General features: G+C 34.3%; 1 protein-coding gene across 1 annotated transcript in view; it reads right to left on the bottom strand.

Annotated features, from left to right (window-relative positions):
* LOC116158854 overlaps positions 1 to 20,636 on the bottom strand; it is a 51,816-nt gene that overhangs the window by 30,356 nt on the left and 824 nt on the right. The gene's annotated exons all lie outside the window — the stretch shown is intronic.

Genomic DNA, 20,636 nt, shown 5'->3' with positions numbered 1-20,636 from the left:
TGACGCATAGGGGAAAGGCTCCAGATATGGGTGGTATCGAGGAAATAAAATACCCAGCGCGGACCAAAACTAGTCGATGGCGTCTGAACCAGAGTGGATGACATCAACAGGGTGCGTACCCTGATTGGGCGATTGAAAGAACAACTCGCCAACACGTCTGACCAGCGTGGCGTTTCACGACCATTAAACCTCCAATTAAAACATACACATGAAAATATCAAATTAAAAAAAGTTAACCCAGGCATGTGGGGTTTATAATCCAGAATCCTGCAGGAGAAGAATTAAAAGACCTGAAGTGGGACATAATTAGACTGGCGGAAACCAGAAGGAAGGAGGAAAAACGGGAGTCAGGAAATGTGCTATACCATACGAAGTGCGGAGAGAGCAGTATAGGAGAAATTGGGTTCATTATTAGTAAAAAAAACTAGTAAACAAAATCAACTATCAAACAGGATAGCATACATAGTGCAGGAAATAAAGGATAAAGTAGAATTGCACATAATACGCTCCCACACATTCCTATATCTAAGGAAGAAGAACTAAAAAATTTGTACGAGCAGATCAACACCATATTGGAAGAGTACAGGACGAAATACAAAACAGGATGGAAACCAACATTATATAGAAAAATTTGGACTCGGCACTAAAAATGAAAGAGGAGAAAATGCTTTACAACTCCTTAGAGGCTTGGAACAACGCAAACTATATGCCATGAACACCTTTTTTAAACAGAAACCCGAAAACAAATGGACATGAATGAGTTCAGATGAATCCACAAAGAACGAAATAAACTTTATCATTTCAAAAAATAAAGAGATGTAAGGGTCATTCACCTACGTTCAACAGAGAGTGATCATATGTTCGTTAGAGGAAAAATAACATTGAATTTAAAACAGCAGAGAATGGGAACAATTAAGAACACTCCATATAAACATAGAAAAAATAAATGACGCGTTAACAAAAGCAATAAACAAAGCGACCCACAAAATGAACAACGGATTAAAATTTGGTGCGATTTGGCTCTAAAGTTAGTGGTAGCGGGAAATGCCAAAAATTGCACTTTTATCTTGGGCGCTTAGAAGTTGGTGCTTAACATAAAAACGATTTTAATTCACATAAAGAAGGTTGAGTGATTATTTGATGTTTTCATGACTGTAAAAGTTGCCTGCAACTTCCCTTATGGAACTGGAGACTTCTGCCACACACAATGCACAGAAAATGTAAACTAGACACGAATATTAAACGGTGAAACTTTTTATGCATTTTCATCAATGGGCAAAATAGCTATTGTGGGCATTTATTGGGTTGGAGCAAGTAAATGATTTGGTAAGCTCTCCCAATTCCGAGCCTATAATTTAAAGGATAAAATATTACGAAAAACGTTTTGTTAGTGCAATAACATTTTATTTATATAATTTTATTTTTGTCTTTATTTTTGAGTGGGAAGAGGAAATTAACAATTGAATGAAGTATAACAGGATGGTCAAAGGAAGGAACCAAATTCGTTACATTTTCGACGTAAAAAATCTACGGTTTTCAGAATCATCTAGGAGAAGTTTGTTTTCTTCGGGCCGTTAGTCCCGTTGCATGGCTCTCCGGCTGGAAATGTTGTGGTCGCAGTCTTCCGAAAGCACGAGCCCTCCCCAAAATTGAATTAACTATTCGTTTCATTTCATTAAACAATAACTTTCAAAACTAATGGCGCTTGATGTTTATGGACGAATAGAATGTAATGGATGAATGATAAGATTTTTTCGATACGATCATCCTTTCGGGTCTTCAAGGAAGGTGAAATTTAAATAGGTAATTCCGTTACTTTAAAGTTCCGACGGTAAATTTGCAGCTCCAACGCTCTCTAAAAATGCCCAAATTGCTAAATAAAGTATACTGGTCTGTTTTAATAGCCGGTAAGTTTTATTTTCCCAAGAAGTTAGCAGTCTTTTAATGGTTTACTAATTACTGCATGGTACTAATGTAAGACGTGAATAAATTATTATTAACAAGTTTTACTATAATGAAGAACTTTACAATGAAATATTTTTTGTATTGCCCCGCGTGGTGCCTTACAGAGAGGTCGTTGCACGGTTCTTAGATTTATGTCTCAAGATTTTTTGTGTTGTGGTATAGTGATTTGACAAACTTAATGGACTTTTTCTTTCGAGACAATTGAACGAAATGCGCTTCGATAAATATTGCCTATTTCGTGAACCCATTCAAACGTTAAAACTACCTTTATTGCGTTATAATCGACATTTTAGCCGGTGCTATACAAAGATGGCAACGATCAAAGGCTTTGATAGACATTTCAAGGAGAAACAATCCTTTATAATTGACAATGTCAGCTTGAACAAAAATACGTAAGCCAATTTGAATACAGAATTTACCAAATGATAAAAAAAAATGGAAGTCTTTGAACTTTATGTTCTACCATTGACTTTGCAAATTCTTATGTATTCAAGTTGATAGTTGGATTTAAAACGGTTGTTTCATTTTTGGCATAGCTTTAGGCCAATTGGAAACAATCGGTAATTTTATATCCTTAAATTAGAACTGGAGCTGTCAAAAAGTTACACGATCAAATTAATTAACGTTCCACCTCTACGGATATATCGACGAAATAATCGCGTAATGAGTATCGAAAATTGACAACGGTATTAATCTCGAGATTAAAAGAAATATACAACGAAATGAAAATTAAAAATGAGCCACTAAGTCTGATGGATATCAACATCCAATTTAAAATTTAAATTAAATGCGGACTTTGATAAGTCATTAAACTTTGTGCATTTTTACCAATTTTTTTTCGTTATTAGTAAAAATTACGCTTCCAAACAGGAAAGGTTGTGCAGTTGTGCTTATTAATTGAAGCATATCCGTTTACAATTATTGATGTAATTGTTGCAACGGTTTGCCGGTTTTGGTACGTGTTTCGCTCGGTGGCCTTTACCAGATAATTAATTTAGGAGATGCATCGGTATTTTAATAAAAAATTGATATGCACGTGTTTCGTAATTCCCAAACGAAATAACTTAAAGAACGTTAATCCCATTTCGCAATCAACTTTGATGGGAAGATGATAGCTTGCCAAAAATCCAGTCTAGTTGTACGTACAAGTCGATCCGGGGGTGTGCAAAGTGCAGATGCGCCGATAAAGGAGATCAGACAGTGTGCGCCCACGCGCCTGGACCGAACTAAGAGTCTGTACAAAAGCCTGAATCACGATCGCGATCGAAAGTCATTGCCATTGTGACCTTGCCTTAACCCCCTTTACCTGTCAATAGGGGGGATGGGCATTGTCCATCTTAAGTGCTAACCTACAGGATTTATATATGGATATGCTTAACACTCTTACATTCTTTACAAGACACTTTTCCATACTGCACTTCGGTATTGTACACGTTGGGCGTCATTCATACTCAACTGCTCCTACGAAATTTCCTATTATGTAAACCAGATTAAGATGGAAACGATCGAGAAAGTTAGTTTTTCTTCATTCTTTCATTCATCCATTGCAGCTTACGTCATCGGGAAGGTGTATCGTAAACACTAGAACACTGTGCTCCTTTTAAAATGGCTATATAATTAAACGCACTGAAGATCAATCGTGAATTGGGCGGAGGTGTGTCTGAAATTGTTTCACGCGAATAAAAGCGCGACCCACTTGAAATAGCGGATTTTGGAAGAATATGATTAACTAATAATTTTCTCCGAGATGACTAACTCGAAGCTACCTTAAATTCTAATTTTTTATCCACAGCACGATCTTGCATGGACCGTTTTAAATAAATCATCGGTCAATTAGATGTCAGTACTTTCATAATGTTCAGTGTAATCGAGAAATATGCTGGGCTGGACAGTGGGTTTAACTCCAGTTTCCTTTAGGATTAATTTCCTGGAAATCTTGGAATTGTTAGCAGAAGTGAATGGGGGGTGGAAATCTGCCTCATTTCTCATATACTCATGATAGGAACAATGTTTATATTTATATCTTTCAAAATTAACTCTGCGCGTCCCACGATTGTCGTATAGTGACCATTACTTAACAACCAGGCTGTTATGCCTATACTGTCCTATAATTCTAGGTTACAATCGCAATATGTACTATACATATATTATCAATACCGAGAGTATAATTTTCATAAATAGACAATACAAAATAGATTACATATATTAAGTCGAATGCGTGTTTGCTGTAAGTAGTTTAGCACAAATACGAACGCCTCACATTATTACAACTTCATACGACACATAATTATGTTGTTATGTAAAATGGTAAGAAATAGTTGGTAATCAAAATTCCACCATTGCATTTCCTTTGCATTATAGGTTTTTTCTCTTTTTTTGCTTCGGGCTAGAATTTCGTATCGTAGGATGATGGCAGTTTCGTGATTACAAGAAGCTCGATGGACTAACTAAAAAAATTGTACAACGCGCCGCGTATTGAATGTAAAAAGGTTCTGAAATATATTATGACAGTTTTACGAGCAATGGATAAGGTATTGAGCAATTTGCTTAAAAACATCTCCGAGGCATAATCGAAAGTGAGTTACATAAAAAAAATTGCAATTTTAATATGAAATTACTATAATCACAGTGTTTAAAATTTAAGCTTACCCTTAGCCGGTTCTTACAGTCTCAATTGTTTTGTTTTATAGCACTGCATTTAGAGTTTTAATTAAATGTGCATTTTATAACCGCCTTTTATTTTCCTCCACGGAGTGTGTGGTAATTTACCTTGTAACCGATTATGCGTTTAATTAAGAAAAAGAAGAAGACGAATGACCTTTAGGTACGAATTTTAAATCGTCTATTGCGAAGTTCATTGCCATTTTTTAATTTAAGTTCTGCAAATTCCTGCAGGATGACGAAGAAATCTTCTTGTCTTAATGTCTAAACTCAGTTGCATTACATGCACTCGCTTTACCAGAATCGATCGAAATATCTAATACTTTGCGTAAGTTGCATTAAATTACAGTTTAGCATCAATTAAATGAATCTATTTCAATGTTAATTACCAAATTTGAATATTTAAAATATGTTCTTGATTTCTGGCGTGTAAATTTCACGCTAAATATTCTAATTTTATGTATATGAGGTTTTCGTAGCTATTCATTTAGATTGCCTCCTATTATCCATTGACGAATTATCAATAGATCACTGTGAAGCAATAGCGCAAATCATGATGGAAGAACTTGTTTCTTGATCTGTTCAGATTGACCACCTTTATTCGTGATATACAACTGTCAAATCAGTAGATTACATAACCTGTTTCGTGTTTGTGTGTAATTAACCAATTTAATTAGTGCGGACCATCAAGAAATATACTATTTAAATTCCCACTGGAGTAACTTTTGTAATGCTTATTCCTTTTGCCAAAATTAGGCCAATAAAACCTGCAAACAATTAGAAGAAAATTATTGATAATTTGGACCTATCATTTTTGTACGCAGCTTTCCATTACAATTTTCCAAGGAAGGCCTCTGTCATACTATATGCCTTCACTTCGGTAGTTTCCCTTTTAACCGCATATTTGTAATTCCCCCTTTTCCCTTCTTATATTTTAGTTTCAAATTTTTTTCAGAATCGTTACATTTCTATGGTGTTTCGTTGTCGAGTAGGTTTGAATGCAGAAGTATGTAAAAATTCGGTCATAAAGGGAGATAAATCTTTTTTCCAAAATGATTCATTGAGGAACTACGTCTTCAAAAGTTTAAAAATTTAGACTACACCTTTAACGTTATAAACTGGTTTTCATATAGACTGAGGCTTTCCGACTTTGCATAAACTTCCTACCATAAGATGGTGCAACCCCAAATGAAAGTATCAAAAAATTATTGATGTAAGCGATATTTAGTATCTGGGGTCCAATTGTCAATCATTCGCGATATATACTTATACGGGTTAAGACATAATTTTTGATTAAGCATACTATAGGTAGGTAAGTCGTGCTCCTGAGTTTTTCATAAAAATGCCTAATACAAAAGTAGTTTTTGAAAATTAAAAAAAACGCATTTACTCCTTTTCTTGTGAGATGTGCATGATGTCTTCGAGTAGACAGTTTAAAAAAATGTACAAAATCGTAACAGACATTTTAGTAAGAACGAACGCTTTGGATCCTCGACTTATTTGAAAAAATATACTGATATCTGTTCAACTTCATATAACTTTATATCTTGGTCACATGTACCTATACTTAGGCCCAGTTGGCCACAATAATGGGAAGGGTATGACTTAAATGAAAATTAGCAATAATACGTTGTGTTGAAACTTATAGTTTCTAGATTTCTAGGATTTTAGAGAACAGGGACAGTCAACATGATGATATAATTTAGGGGAGACTTTTCCTTGAAACTTCCTTGTGCAATATAAAATAAATGATAGAAAATACAAAATTCTGCGGTTTCCACAAAGGATGTCGATGTAGATAGCAATAGGCAATAATAAAGTGAGACAAAATTTACACTTTTGGGTAAAGCTTTAAAAATCGGCACATATACTCTTTGACCTTCCCTCTTAATCTTCCAACGTGGCGCCACGTTCATGTGCCCATGCAACATCCGTCAGAGGGCGGGGGGTGTTGGTTGCATGTTTTACTCTACTAAGCTCCATGGCGGTGCACACACTATCCCGCTCCCATTTGTTTGATTTGATTGTTTGATCACCCGCACGTTAGTAATTTACATTTAATGGTTTATCAATAAATTTTACACTTTCCCTTTTTGTAATCCTGGTATAATTTTTGTAAGGACACTTTGTATCACAAAGAGACATAATAAAGTAAATAGGTGTTCGAGAATAAGTTTTGTACTGTTTCTGGAATTCTGATGTTACAAGTTTTCAAGAAACCTAATTGGTGAGAAGGGGTAGAGGTGTAATTTGGGAACGCTCAGTAATGTTTGTCAAAGTGTTTTCCCTTGAATCTCTCCTTTTTGATCTACTTCCTCCTAACGGCGTTGATTGATAAATATGAATCAACGCTCCTAATATATTTTGCGAGCTCTTAGTGGTCGAGCGTTTTCTTATTTCCTTGTTTCATTGTAATTGCGCGATGAATCTGTAGTTTAAAATGTTAAATAAATGCGGTTTGTTTGACTATTTTCCCAACAACATTTTCTCTGGATCAGCAACATCAAAAGTTCTTACCAAGTAAGAACCAAATTAAATTGGTTAATAATCGCAAGTCGCGTACAAATTAAAAGGGCAAGATGTAGAATTATTTGTCTTTTTCTAAAATTTTTCACCAAGTGATCTACAAATAATTACCCTCTCTATCCAAAGAAACAAAGCCGTTATAGCTTTTCACTTCTAACGCTTACAGGAAATTGTGTGTTACTATAATTAATACCTTTTGCACTTGTCACTCAATACCGAGAAAATTTTACGTATTTCCAGTGAAGAATGAATGAAGAATAAAATTATTTTCTTTTATAACAAAGATTTGGAAATTACCTAAACGCATTTAACTAACTGTCTGAATGAAGGTTTATAAATTTCTTTAAGCAATTTTACATTAGGTCTACCCACCTATTGACCAAGTGTCGTTGACACTAAATTTTGTAAGAAACCAATTTGGGCTTGATGTTCAGATTCGTTATGCCGCAGCAGTACATACTAGTATTGAGGTGAATAATGAAAACAGAACGAAATGAGAATGAGAAAATTTTCTACAAACGAGTTGATTATTTTGTAACAATGGAAAGGTTATTACGAGAAGATTAAATCAAGTTACATCATTTACATTTAATACTATAACTAAGTTCAAAATTGACAATGTTACAACAAACTAAATAATAATAAGCTTGTATATGAAATAAATTATCTGTCATAATTTAGATTTAATCAAGTGTCTATTCATTTCAGCTGCAAGAATCCATTAACTTTATTTCAGGAATATTAAAAAAAAAAGTGTATGAGAGGTGTGTCGATTCTATCTCTTACGCCTGCATTTTTTCGAAAAATGTTTACATATAGCTTATTAAACAAGTAATTTTTTTCAGAACAATTACACTCAATACATCTCAATACCTTAACGAAACTACAGGCCAGTTTGTACAACACAGCAAATTCTATTTCCCCGTATACGCCGTTTGATCGTTGCTAGAATTCAAAAATGATTCAATTTGTTATGTATATCAGGACTAATTCGCAATTTTTGAGCCTTTGGCTGACACCCCGCCTAAATAAAGCCGTTATTATTATTATTATTATTTTTTTTTTTTTTTTTTTTTTTTTACTACAGTTCTACGGCATCAACTGCATGGTTATTAGCCGTTAGTGTTTATACTTTTACGACAATTTTAGTTTCCTTAATGAATGCAATCAATTTTCGAATATTATCTTCATCATTTCCTAAACATTCCTTTAAATTCTTTGAGATCTTATGCTTTATTCTTAAGTTTTCATTTATTCCACATGTAAGTAACATATGAGTTACATTTAGTGGCTCATTACATTCCACGCACAACGGAGAAGGGGCTCCTAAAAGTAAATGACTTGATGTTATATTACTATGTCCTAGTCGTAATCTCGTGAGAGCAACTTGTTCACGGCGTGATAGTTCACGAGGTATTTTCCACGTATTTACACCCACTTTGATTTGACTGAAAAATGATTCATCTGCGAACCATTGTGTCATCCAGAATTGTCTAATTCTTGATAATACCTCCATTTTAACATCATCTGCACGCACCCTTGGCCAGTCTATTTCTTTGGAGAGAGTTGCTTCTCTAGCTGCGCTATCTGCCAATTCATTACCTCTTATTCCACAATGGCTAGGACACCACAAAAATTTGACAATTTTACGGCGTCTTTGTAAAGAATCTAGGCAGGATAACATCGTTCTCACAAGAGCATCTTTGCTAAATGTATTCGTTATGCTTTTCAAGGAACTAAGGGAGTCTGAACAAATCAAAAATCTTTTTTCTGTCGACATGGTAGAATAGTATAACGCTTGCATAATCGCATACAGTTCTGCTGTATACACACTTGTATATTTTGGAAGTGACCAATTATTATTATTATTATTATTTTTGTTTAATTCACTTCACAAATTGAAAATCATTCCATATTTTGGAGCTTTTTCAACGATACCATTATCAAGTGCCGAGACATGGGACTGGACGAGAGTAAAAATTAATTTATAACAGTTATTAAAATAACTAACAACTAATTACAAAAAGTCATTTAAAAATAAAATTGAATCTGTCAACTATCTTATTTAAAGACTTATTAATTCACTTCTATTAGATATTTCTTTAGTTTGAAGTAAATTAACGCCACAAACGGACTCATTTTTTACTAGGATTTAAATTCCACTGCAATTTTTGGTCGCACAACGAAAATGGAGAGAATTCCATGACATTCAGCAGAATTAGGAAACACTCAATGGGGCTTTAATTTGATGAGCATTTGGAGCTAAAAAAAACTTGAGAGGAATTTGCTAAAATTATAAGAGCTACTTCTGCGAGAATTGAGAGAAGCTTGGGAGGAATATTTAAAGGAATCATAGTGAAAGTTGACGTAAATATGAGAGGGATTCGGGGAATACTTAAAGAGGAACTTGAGATGAACGCAAGAGGAACAATGAATTTTAGAGAAGGTAGCACTGTCTCCATGTAACAGAAGTTCGTTCAAGAATTTGATTTTTATTTTCTCTTAAGTTTTGCGTCTCTTCTCTCTTTATCTATTTTTGAATACGTTCAGGTGCATTTGGCATTTACCCGTGTAGAGTCGGGAAAGAATAGCCCTACTGCAGAGACACTGCATGTCGTAAGAGGCGACTAATCAACGCAACGGTGCATGTTCCGAGAGTACGGGCCGAATGCACAAAAGTTAATCAAAACTTAACGGAGCTGTTAACTCATTTGTTTCGATAAAAAAATGACATTTGCCTTGAGTAAATTATTTTAAACCCTGATTAAGCTAAAATTCGTATGCAGACAAAGAATTAGCATTAACGGCGCCGCCAAGCAGCCTTTAATCACGGCAAAATTTAACCGGCGCTCGTCGACTGATTAAACAGTTCGTTCAGAATTTTCGATTTGAGCTTGTGAAAAGTAATTTTTATAGAATAATTAGAGCTATTCTAATAGTTTTTTTTAGTTATTCCTTGTTTAATTAGTGATACATACGTTCTTGAAGTTCTTTCTCACTTTAGGTTCATTTTTTAATACCTTTTCATAAAAAAATTTGGAATGATATAATAAATTATATATGTATACATTTTATTTAAATAGAAAATATATTCATTTCTTTAATGACTCGTGTAAACGCGTTTTCTAAAGTTCCTCTTCATGAGGAGAGTGGAGTATTCCAGTTGATCATTCTTCCACTTCTGAAGGTAGTAGTTTTTTTAATTTGCTGAACAAACCTCTTATTTTGGATTTGGGGTCTCCATTTTGTAGCAATTTATCCACGTTATGGAGTACGTTGCCGGTCAGGTGTGGAAGAAAATGAAAAATGATGGTACATTGTGAGTCACTTTAAGGATGATTATTGGGGCGGAAAGTTCCAATAGCAATAATGGATTCGCCATCTTTAAAACAATGTTCTTGAGCAATTTCAAACTTTGATTTGTACCATGATAAGAGCTGGCACTATCAAATGGATTTGGTGGAGGCTGTATTATCGATAGCACTCGTTTTGTCGGCGGTGGTGCTTTCGATTTCTCCCCCAGTTTTCTTTGTCCGAACCTTGGAAATATGAGTAAAACAGACAATGAAAAATGACGGAATCTTTTTAAGATTAGGTTACTTTTTCACAGGTAAAGCAGGCAGGTAAAGCTTCTTCTGGAAGCTTTTCTATATCTTGTTGCGCCATTTCCACATCAAAAGTTTCTTTAATTGTTCTCGATACCGTTCTTTTTAAAAACGTACCGATAATTAAATATCGAATGAATGTATAAACATTAAACATTGCTTACATTGCCCGATGCATCCGCTTTTCTCGTTTTGTGATTTCATAAAAGTGCTTCCATTATACCTACTGGTTCTTTTGGTGACTGATTCGGAATTGAAGTCTTCTGTGACGAACTCCCATGGGCTTGTTGTTTCAGAATTGCGGAAGTATCTAAGAGCTCGTCAGTCAGGATTCTAGTATATGTTTCTTACTAAATTGGAAAAAAATGAGTAGGTATTTGGAATTGATATACTTAACACTGAAGGCATCAATGCAGCATCGTGAGGTGTAAAGGTGAGAAACTTTATCAGGAAGCAGTGTTTAATTTATAACATTTTAGCTACTGTAATAAATTATTCTAGCAGTTAAAATTGTGTTGGAATAAGCTTCAATTGCAATAAAATTAAGCACTCAATGGAAATTGAACCGGAACTTTTATTGAACGAATTCAGGACAGTACTCACTAAGTTACTATAATAAGAAGGTAATATTTGCTTATGATTCAATTATTTCGACTAAATGTACTTCTGCTAAAGGTTTGAAGGGTTTTGTGATCTGTGAAAAAAATATCTAAGCGGAAGCTATGAATCATGATTAAATATACACCTTATAGTGGGTAAACGTTATGAATTTATGATTATTGTTAATACCAAAGAATGTTTTAACAATTAAAAAATTCGAGATAGTAAACTTTATGGCCAAAAGATAGCCCATTCGTTAAAAAAAGTACACAAAATGGAGTAAGATACTCCGGTAATGCATTTCCATCGGTAATATTCAAAATTGTCAAGAAATTATTCGCCTGAACTTAATACACCGTGGAACTACAAAGCATACCTATAATCTTTAAAGGCGGCATTCTTCATAAATTATTATGAAGAACAATTGGACAAAATAAAAAGAAGAAACAATGATATAATGACACAGTAGTCTACTTATTCAGATCTCTGCATTTGAAAACAACGCACGATTAGGAATACATACCTCGGGTAAAACCTTGGTTAAATTGCGTATCATTCTCTATGAGCTGAGCAGCGGTTATTAAACTATCTACTTTTTTTTTACTATTAAGTCACTTTGCATAAATCATATGCCTGCACCAGTTAGGTATACCTACTAGAAATAAGCCAAGCGCACATTTACGAGTGCAATTGTTGAATTTTCGCACAATTATTTTCGATTATGAACCGAAAAGTCTTCAATATTTGTTCAAAAATTGATTCATTGTCATTATTTTTGCATAGGCTAGGTGCTTTACATTCTGCGCAATGTGGTTTTCGTGAGTGCCTGGTACAATAAACCACATGAAATATCGAAACGTTTTAAACATTTTTAATTTTAATGAGCGTTTTAATGATTGCGGGAAAGATTAAACGGTTCAAGCTCTAAATCGGTAAAAATACAAGCTATAAATTCAAGTAAACGTTCTCACAATTTCCGTGTGTAATTAATGAAGAATTCTTATTTAGGAAGTTTGTAATTCCGCATCGTTCCTAGATTCATTTATATCCCGTGAAAAATGTTTAGGAATTTATACATTTTGGTGGGACTACTTATAATTTATAAAAATGCCTTTGTTTCTGCTGCAGATGTGAAAAGTCCTTCGCTTGGCGCTACCTTACTTTAAAGAAATCTAATACAAAAGTCTAGAATGAAGGTATTGACGTATTTAACCATTTCTGTGTGGTTAATTAATTGATTATATTCACATTTCAATTAAATAGTGCGTGTCTAGCTGATGCTTTAACTAGGAAATTCACCTGGTCTCCGTTCAGTTTTCGTTATGATCATTATCTGTTATTATTCAATTATGAAAATTTCGAAATGCCAAAGGTGTGCCTAATCCTGAAATTGTTTTGCGTTTAAAATTTACCGTAAACGCCTAAATGAAATCGTATATCAAAATTTGAAAATTGGAATAATTTATTCCGAATAAATAAGACTAGCCTTTTGAACTTCAACTGTGCTAACGGCATAGTGTAGATGAACATTTCTGTATAAGCACAACTTTAAGTACTTGCATAGGAGATACATCTTTGTAATGGTAAGTAAGGTGATTATCATAAATTACGATAAACGGATAGAGTTCAGCAAGAGCTTAAGACGTTTCCGTATTGCCATATGCTTTACCACCTACGCCGAAATAGATAAATACATTCAATAATAACAATAATACCGGCAAAGAAAACCAACGGATAATCTTTTGAAAAACTGCCAGAATTACACACTTCCCTAGCCTGTTGTTGTCAACTTATGCAAATTTTTAAAATCTATTAAAAGTCAAATTTATACAAACCAATCAACCTACACAAATAGGAAATATAGCCTATACAAGCCCTGTGCGATAAATTCTACTAAACAAGCAAGGTTATTTTGCCTTATTTGTGTCAGATTTTTTGCCCCCTTTTATTCAGTCATGATTGTTTTACTGTTACCAGTCGAGAACTGCCCAAAAATTTTTAAACCATACATGGTGCCTTCTCATTTATAATTTACATAATTAAGGTGCATCGATTATTCCTTACAACTCATAAAAGCGCAAAAAGATTTAATACAGATCGCTGCACTCATAATTCTTGTGACTGTCCAAGTAAAAGTCGCGCAGTTTAATGTCCCTTTGGGCTTTACAGGGTGTTCTATGCAAAAAAATAATTTCGTAACAGAGATGCTTCGAGTCAAATGTAGACCAAGATAAGCAACATCCGCTAAAACGCGTTTTCGAACTAATGCTTATGCTTATTAACGGACTCGGTGTTATATAATCAGTCGAATCATGGAAAAGTGGGTCATTTTTTTAATTACCTCTATTCTGCCCATTGCTACATTGTGAAAAATGAGAGAAAAACGCAAATTATGGCGACTAAAATTCGAATGGCGATGGCGACTAATTAAAAAAATGCTTTTTTCCGGCACTTTGATGTGTGAAGCTTTACAGTTACGACCAACGTTACGGACATTCTATGCCGTTAAAGAAAACGTAAATTTTTACCAGTTAGAAGATAGTGTTACAGATTGCGCTTTTCCCACATCAAGGTTAAAAATCTATGTAAGCTGAACTTGTAATATAAAACGTAATATGCAACTAAAATATTTTACTGCAATTAAATTTGTGTTAGAACAATGGTGAACGTCCTTGATTTGTGGTTTTCGATCCTGATCGTATTTGCTCGTGCTAATAGCTTTTGTGAACATGCTAGGAAAGTGTACTTGCAAATGACACTAAAAGGAGAAAAGTGTTTGCCCACTTTAAGACAAATTAGCTCGCTTAAACGCTATTCTAAATGCAAGTGTACCGTAAAACACCAACATCGTGAGCTATGTTTACACATTACAAGTACCATTGGTCCTGTTATTTCCTCCAGATTCCTTTGCTGATTACAAATAAGTGTTTCAAATCAGATTCAGATTTAGCGCCAATTTTCTGTTTTTCCCAAAAATTTCCTGCAATTGCAATGACACAACTTGTATCGGATACAAAAGGGTAACATGGACATTTTCTGCAATAATTCGAAAGTATGCATCCTTTGAGATCAACGAAGCATTTACATTCCATGACTGACATTGGCATTTAAAACCATGTGCTTCTAAACGAGCTATTTTTATCAATGTCAAGAGTTAACTTGCGTTTGAAGAAACAAATACGCGTAAAATAATCATTAATTTTTCTAGAGAAACACTATTATGATATATGCAAATATTTATGAATAACACATAAGAAAAGAGAGTCTCTTTATAACGGCTCCAGCCTGTTTACCTAAAAAGCAACAAATTAAGTTCTATGAATTCCGATTCCTCCTAGGTTCTCACAAAATTTCATAAAAGAAGCAAAGTGCCTCATCGCAACTCATCTTCCAACACCCTTATTCACAGTGTCAACACCCATAAGAAAAAAGTAACGGGCAATATTTATTGTATTTGTACAAAATGTGCTAGTGCTAGACTCACAAAAATCAAGTCAACTCTTCCATTAATAAATTCTGACCTTTTTTAATTTCTCCTTAAGCCAAGTTCCCATGACATTCTCTCAAATTATCGTCAAGTCTTCCTTCTTATATGTTCCCTGCGTCATGAACGCCTTTTCACGTCTATTTCTGCATAGTTTGCTTCAAGATCGTACGCAACCCCCGGAAAGTTTCGACCAATTTCCCTTAAAATTCTTCCCAAGTTACTCTTTCCCGAGTTGCATTTCACGTTTCTAGCAACTTTCTTTTCAGGTCCGTTCCCAGATCTCCACAAATCCCCCCCCCACTTTACTTTATAAGTTACTTACAAGTTCCTTTTAAGATTCCGTCACGTTCACATCACACTATTCTCAGGTTCCTCTCAACTAGAACTTTTTCTCAACAGTGTATACCAATAAAGTTCAACTAAATGGGATGAAAATGGATATTAAAGAAACAGTGTGTTAGATTTCGGAGCATGACGATTGAAAAACTGAAAGTCAGGTTGCTTTTTCTTACACACTTGTGTAACTGACTTCATATTCATTTCGCCTCTGATACGTCGCTCTTGGAATATTCGCCGCTTTACTCTCTCGCCAGGAACATGCTCAATATGGCATTCACGTCACCTCAACGGACTAACCTTAAGAAATCTCGTCTTTGAAATAACTGCCTGTCTCAAATTGAGTTTTCATTAAAAGTGATGGTACAATACAGTAAAATTCTGAGGTCGTTTAACGTTTGGTAGAAAGAGTGGGTGACAGTCTACAGAATTTGGCTTCAGGATTATTCAAACCCAGCTTTATTTTGACTCCAGAACATTTACCCTCGGTATATCCGCTCTTGTGAAGTTCTTCTCCAAGGGACAGGTTGACTCGCTCTAATAAATTCTTTCACGGTAGTTCCACATGCCAGAGTTTACTCCTAAAACTACTTGCCCCAGGCAAATTCCACCCAATATCATAAAAGATTTTAGATACACTTCAAAAATGTGCCAAATTCTTAACAGAGCAGCTTCCTAGCCAAATGAAAAATAGCGATTTTAGGAGAGTATCTTCAAAAAAACATTTCACACGAAAGTTTTCCAATGTAGAATTTTATATTTTATAATTTTTATATTCCCGCTCCTTTCCGCAATAATCGACTGTCTCATGATAAATGGCACACCCTGTTAATTAAGTAACATTGAGTGAAATACAAGATTACGGAAATGGTAGTCGCAGCTCACAAAAGAAAGGGCTGCTACGCCCTCGACTACACCCCAATTCGTCTCGCGTATGCAGTTTAACCCTCAATAATTCATTCCCTGAAACTGATATCTATTCTAGGCAAAAATGCTTGCTTAAAAACTTTCGAATAACTTTATAAAATTGCGCTAGGAAGCTAAAAATTTTGCAGCTTTTGACCTTCCACATTCTTTTTGTGCACACTCTCTTACGAACCTGTTCAGTCCAGTCTTTGTCTTCCCTTCTCCTTCGTTCCCTGACAATTTACGTATAAGAACCCAAATAGATAATAGTCAAATAACCATGGGTAATGTTCTTATGGGAAAAAGCATTTGCTTTTTTCCTCTTCGAGATATATTTTTAAAATTTTGATCTAGGAAATTGATACGCTAATACGCTGTCAATTTCCAAAATGTATAATAAGACGAAAAAAGTCGAATTATAACGTATAAAATATAAATATTTTAAATTGTGGCGAGAACAATATTTTGAAATACGTATCAGTATGAACTTTAAAGTTGGGGTTATAATATACCAATAGATAATACTTTTGTATTATAGAGGAAGCAGTCCAAGTCGATATGCAAATTAAATAAGTTTAATGAGCCTTGTGCTCAAAAATTTTAAAGCCTTTTAATTTAATGTTATTGCATACACGTTGCTTTTAGTCGTTACTCGTTAATGTGCTAAGTTACTAATAAATATTCTTATAGATATTTTAATAGACTCTAGCGAATGTCTTCTGCAAATTGTCTTTTGCTAATTAGGAAGCAAATTCTACCTGCGTGTAGTTATGCCAAAAAATTCGCAATAATAATCTTACAATAAATGTCCCAAACGCATTCAGTATAAATAATGACACTAAAAACAAGCTTTTTCATCGGAAAAAAATGTATGACTTTGATTTACGATACGACCACTTACGGTCTGCAGTATTTCATACAATTTAGTAGTGCTTTGAAAATCATATGCTTACAAAGCTACCGTTAAAAAGATGTGCAGTACCTTGTATAACGTGCAGCAATATCGCGACCATAATTAGGACGTCCATATTGTGCAATTTAAAAATTATATGACTGACTTACAATTACCGTTCGGGCTATAAAAATAGACCTAATTAGTCAAATTATCTAATTCGCTAATAAATTATGGTATATACCGTTGTATTAGATTTACGTACCAATTCTACATGTCGTATAGACGTGATGTGTGGTTAAGACTTTAATGGCAGTGTAAAAAAGTGGTTGTAGTGTATAGGAAAATACTGTTATCTAATTATGCAGTTTCCCAGATTCCCACATCACTTTATCATGTAAATGGGAAATTCCTAGCATTGACAATGACTGTCCACGTCGAACGCGTAGCAAAAAGCAGCCACTCTTGCCGCATTATTATTGAAAATCGCTACAATCTTTGAAATTCCTTCTTATGCATTTTAAGAAAGTTCAGATCGGCGTGATATGCATTCTCCTTAAATGGTCAAACATGGAGACGAGATTTGTTTAAAATAAATAATATTCCGGTATTTAAAGATGCAAGTGAGTGAGACAATTGTGGTGAGTTCGTTGTAAAAGGAAAAGCTTGTCTTGTAGTTGACTGTACACACCAACACGATTCATTACCGGTGTTCTTACAGTACGAACGACCTGTCAGCAATAAATAAACTCGAAAACAAAAACTATCTTCATATTTGAATCGTTCAATATGTAGTGATTTTATATGTTAAAAAAATGGTTGTTTTCAGATATCGAAACTTCCCGAGTGTTGTTAATGTTGTCAGCTTCTTTACGTCTTGCAAAATTCTGAAAATCTAAAAGCCTTCAAGGTTGCCAATTCCTAAGACATTGTTATACACACCCGACGGTTAAAACTGAGTTTCAGAGTGTCATACAATTGTAGAATGCTAACAACTTTTCCCTTAGTACGGTGCAATTAGACCCAAACCTCAACATCCAAAGTAAAAGTTTTCCTCCAATTGCAAATTGTTATATACAGTCCACAGATTGTTTGGTAGAAAGTTACACCATTGTAAGCATCAGGTTTGGTTTGGTATCTTACAAATTTTGAATGTTTGGTTATAAATATTACCACTTATACCTTTTAAACATTTAAAGTGTGTGTTAGAATTTGAAGAGAATGCTCTTAGAAGCTTTTGTTCCGAGATTGGAGAATCATGGAAATCAGCAGTAGTTTATCTTGTATGTACTCTAGGTATACTTCCATTTTCAAAACTTCAAGTATAATTGTTTCGTATTTTCATGACCGGAGGAATTATGTAAATTACAGTATTGGCGTACATTTAAAAATTTGAGAGTACTACTCATGGTCCTTGAACTTGTAGAAATGGATTGGCGAAGGTCTGTCTCTTACTGTTTCTTTTCGTTTTCGACTTAGACGAGGCACAGATATCCATCACAAGATGCAATTTTTAGGAGTATTTTTAGTGCGCTTTGTAATATAATTTTTAATTTAATGGAATCGCTCCGTTGCTTCAGTTAAAGTCGTAGGAGCCAATACATTCTCTACTCAATTCTGCCGAAAGAATTAGGTACTACGAATTGATCCAGACACTGTGTTAAAATTTAATTTAAACATTTGCTTTAGAAAAAAAAACCGCATTGATGATTTTTCAAATGTTGTTAATCTCATTGTTAAAGTGCAGATAGTCGTGCAAGTTAAATGTTTGTGCGGCATTTCGGAAATCACGATGTTTTATAAAAGAAACTGTGGCAGTCTCAATAAAGTAATTAAAATTCAGAACGCCTGTTAGGGAACATTCAATTAGCAACGTACTAAAATTGATTTGGTTCGGTGGTTTCCTTTTTATGAAGCTCTAAATTTAGCTGTAGCGCGGAAAACCCAAAAAAAGCACTCGCGCCCTCAAGATTTGGCGTTTACACATTTTTTACATTTATTGATACATCTAATGATCTAATGAAAAGATGTCAAACCTTCACCAATCGATTTTTAGGAGTTCAATTGGAAATGAGCCGGATTATAAAAGTCTGGTTTCCGAATACGATGTGAGTGGTAAAAAATTCCCCTACTGAAAATCGTATGCGATACTTCGTATCCTGTTTTATTATTAGACCTCGAACTGTAGTTTACATAAGTTCTGTTTAATTTAGTGCGTTCGAGCAATTAGACATGTTAAAGTCAACGGCATTACTCAATCCCGAACAAAAGTAATAAATAGTTTCCTCGTTTCTTTCGGTAAAATGTATAGTGAGAAATTCAAAGTCAGTTTTATTACCAAACAAAACGAACAATACTAATTGGATTCACATAAATTAAGTGGGTCGTAGACGTTAATGAGAATACTCTTAGTGCAAATGAAATACAAATAGTAGGTAATTTCAATTGTAATTACTTGATGTAAACTATCTGAAGGAAGTGATGAATTTATTGTTTAGGTGTAGGTCTCGTGTCTCACACAAACCAAAATCAGGGACAAGTCAAAAGATCATTTTCTACTTATTCAAAGAGTCTGCGAGATGTCGTATCCATAGGTTTTGTAGATGAGGACCGTGAATATGCACGTCGAAAGTTACGATGACCACCGTCGCACAAACCAAAATGGTGACCGATTCATAGCTGCAAATATCCCAAAAATTGCATTTCGCCTTTAATTGTATGCGTAATGCGAGGGTGGAACGAATTGATCTAGATTATACGAAAGTATTAAAAATTACTCTGCTATTCAAGGAACTTCTAGAACTAGAGAGTTATATTTTAAAAAACTGTCTTAAGTCTACATTAAATTTGCCATTGGCAATTACGACAAAATTTTGGAAAATATCTTGCAACATCGTAAACTTGTTACTTCCATCATTCTAAATGTGGCGCAGAAAAGAAGAACCCTTGTACCAGTTTTTTGTATTTCGCACAATCCTTTTTCAGATGTACTGCACAGACTTACAGTTCGTCCTCTTTCTATGTATCTTTCTCCAATTGTGTTTACTACTGCGATTGCATCCCTGGTTTGAAGGTGTATTAATTTTTAAGAATAAATCAACTGACGAAAATGTAGAAAATTCCAAAAAAACGCGTTTTAAAGAATACACCATTAAACTGAGATCAAGACATACCTCTATGAGTGATAACGTTTTTGTTCCTTGCTTTTGTAGGAAGAATCATTGTGAGCAAATGGCGATATTAATGATCGACTAATGTTAACTGCGTTTTACAATTCATCAACAAGGAAATTATTTGATTTGCGGTGAGATCCGTATATGACGCATTGTTAGAAAATTCACACTATGGTCTGTAATTAACATATATATCTTCCAAAGAAAAAATGAATAATTAGCGGGAAAAATAGAATAACCGCCTAGCGGAAATAAATTTATATACAGTAAATCTGTTTGTCATCAAAGAAAGTAAGTAGGGAAAGGCCTATTCAAATTTTATTTTAGAACGTTAATAATTCAGGTTTTCTGTTTTACATAAGCAAAACTCTTAAACTAAAGTAGAACATATGTAACTTCCGTTTCAAAACCCCTTATTTTTAACCCATGCAGTGTCCCTAATTGCACGGTTTGCGAAGCGTGGGTTCAATTAACCCTTATATGAA

Source organism: Photinus pyralis, unplaced genomic scaffold (genome assembly GCF_008802855.1).
Source record: "Photinus pyralis isolate 1611_PpyrPB1 unplaced genomic scaffold, Ppyr1.3 Ppyr1.4_LG1, whole genome shotgun sequence".
Taxonomy (NCBI): Eukaryota; Metazoa; Arthropoda; class Insecta; order Coleoptera; family Lampyridae; genus Photinus; species Photinus pyralis.
Note: the sequence above shows the minus strand (reverse complement) of the source record. Positions and strands in the feature narration are given on the sequence as shown.